This window comes from Portunus trituberculatus, chromosome 50, assembly GCF_017591435.1.
Source record: "Portunus trituberculatus isolate SZX2019 chromosome 50, ASM1759143v1, whole genome shotgun sequence".
Classification (NCBI taxonomy): domain Eukaryota; kingdom Metazoa; phylum Arthropoda; class Malacostraca; order Decapoda; family Portunidae; genus Portunus; species Portunus trituberculatus.
In genome coordinates, this window is record NC_059304.1 from 14936393 (window position 1) to 14938892 (window position 2500).

Below are 2500 nucleotides of genomic sequence, written 5' to 3' on the forward strand. Positions count from 1 at the left end.
TTTGTTCCTCTTGCATTGCCTGCGTCGCACCTCCGCGGAACTATTTGTCAAGTGTAGCAACGATGGTGGATCACGGGATGAGGGTGTAGAAAGTAGCTGTGTGTGTGTGTGTGTGTGTGTGTGTGTGTGTGTGTGTGTAAGTCGGCGCAGGGTTGAGCGAGCAGTCGTGAAAAGAAAAAAAACTAAAAAAAAAAGAGGAAGGAGGTGCATGGGGAGGGTGGGTGGGGCGGGGCGGGGCTGGGGAGACTGGAGGAAGGAGGGAGGAAGGAAGGAGGAGGGAGGAGGGTAGCGAGTAGCGAGGAGGTGTAGAAGAAAGTGTGGCCACGAGCCGACGTTGGAGGAGGAGGAGGAGGAGGAGGAGGCGTGGGAACGGGTGTCCAGGCTTCTTCCCAACCCACACCACTTGTGCCGAGGACCCGCCCACAGCCACCACCCACACCCGCCGCGCCCTCCCCCGCCCACTACCCGGACGCCCTGCAGCCCACAAAACAGACCTGCACCTAATGCTGGTTGAGTGTCGACCCCGTTAGTCCGTGTAAAACAGTGTCTGGCGGGGCGGGGTTCACTGTAGCGGGGTCAGCCTCCTCATCAGTTACCACCCCGCACACAGTTCAGAAAATGGGAATTGCCGTCAAGAGGGGCGTATCTGGTTTCAATTCGGTTTATTTTTTCCCCCTCGCGCCAGAGACGAACTTGTTGTTATTTGTGGACAGAGAAACAGCTTGGTCTTGAGGGGGCCTGTTGAGGAAGGCGGGGCAGGAAAGGAGGAGAAAGAGGAGGAGGAGGAGGAAGAAGAGGAGGAGGAGGAGGAGGAGGTGGAGAAAGAGGTGAAGTAAAGAAAGAAAGAGGTAGGAGGAAGAAAAGCGGTGAATTATTGAAGAAGAGAAAAGAGAGAGTAGGGAGTGAGGGTGGTGAGGGTGGTGGAGGTGAGGGAGTGTACACAGTTACATCTACGCACATGAAGAAATACAGTTTGTCATGATACACATTCAGACTCGCATGACGCCTAATGGTGCTAAAATACCCCAATTTGCCTTACATAGACCCGCGAACCTTCCTCACTCCCCTTACTGCCTCCATGCCACCACCACCACCACCACCCCCGCAAACAGAGCAACACCAGCACCGTTCACTGTACACACACACACACACACACACACACACACACACCTGAGTCACAATCCGTGGTGAGGAGCTGGGAAGGCACGATAGAGGTCAGTTTCCCGGGCAGTGAAGGGGGCGCGTGTTCTTTGCTGGAGGGGGCAGCAGGGTTACGTCTCTTTCACGCCCCTGCCAAACGTCAGCCCTTCCCCGCCTGACGCAGGATCTCTCTCGTGCCACAGGGATGACGACGCCCTTCACGGAGGATAAATTTAGCACCCCGCAGGACACGCACGAAGGGAAGTGAAGGAAGGAAGGAGGCAGGCAGGCAGGAGGTTGTGGCCTGGGCTGAGGTTCGCTCCTACAGAAGGGAAAATATACAATGGTTTCTCACACGATGGCCAAGAACTGTTAGGAGAGGTGTTGAGGGATTGATTTTTCTCCTGCTCTTTTTTTAATCTTAGTCTTGTCTTACAGAGTTAAAAGGGTTCTCTCTCTCTCTCTCTCTCTCTCTCTCTCTCTCTCTCTCTCTCTCTCTCTCTCTCTCTCTCTCTCTCTCTCTCTCTCTCTCTCCGTGTCAGACCCTCACACAAGCGCTTCAGTTTTAATTAGCCAGACAAGTCAGTATCCGCCGCCGCCCTCCTTTGTTGAGTCTGTAGCCGCCCACGAAGAGAGAGAGCCTTGTCACTGTTTATCAAGCCAAACTAACTTGACTTGGTGTGTGAAATGTTGCCACCACACCCTCCCTGCGCTGTCGTCACCTCCGCCACCTCCCATCATCACCATCATCATGTAGGTTGTGTCCTCTGTCCTCTCTCGCTCTCAAGGCACGAGTGGCGCTGACTACGAGGCGATAAGAGGAACCAGCCACGAATCCTTAAATACAACGTTGTGCTCCCAAGATAACACCGTGCTTGTGTGGCCGCGGCTAACTTTAGAACAGTTTCTTTTATATCTTAATTCTGAGTTAGAGGTGAGGATTGCTTGGTATTCATAAGGTCAAAACACCTTTGTGCATCATAGTGTTAGCTGATGCAATGTGACATGAGCGTGTGTTTCAGGATATCCTCGTGCGTCTCCCGCCTTATGATTCATGCCGCGTGCTGCCTACCTGTCCACACACTTCCATTTGTTTTGGTAGACCAGTAAAGGCGAAATTCCCGGCACTTACTTGGCGACTCAAACGATTGGATCAAGTGTACAGTACGTGGAAGGTGGCAGGTAGACAGACTGAGCGTTCTTATGTGCTTATTTAAATTGACTTTTGCTCGTTTTCCTCTTGGGGTTTTCACAGTCGAGTAGAGTAACTGGTAAGGGCACTTGTGCACTTATCAAGTCTTATTTGTTCTTCTTGTTTTTGATGTTTTCATAAGTACAGAAGACTAACTGGCGAGAGCAC

At 52.3% G+C, this 2500-nt stretch overlaps 1 protein-coding gene and 1 long non-coding RNA gene across 4 annotated transcripts in view; one reads left to right on the plus strand and one right to left on the minus strand.

Moving 5' to 3' along the window:
- The window catches only part of LOC123499520, a 27105-nt gene extending 25333 nt beyond the window's left edge, over positions 1-1772 (minus strand). Inside the window, exon 1 of the long non-coding RNA XR_006673008.1 lies at positions 1171-1772. This is a non-coding gene — a long non-coding RNA (uncharacterized LOC123499520). The remainder of the gene's footprint in view (positions 1-1170) is intronic.
- Positions 1-2500, plus strand: part of LOC123499517 — a 418310-nt gene that overhangs the window by 287727 nt on the left and 128083 nt on the right. The gene's annotated exons all lie outside the window — the stretch shown is intronic.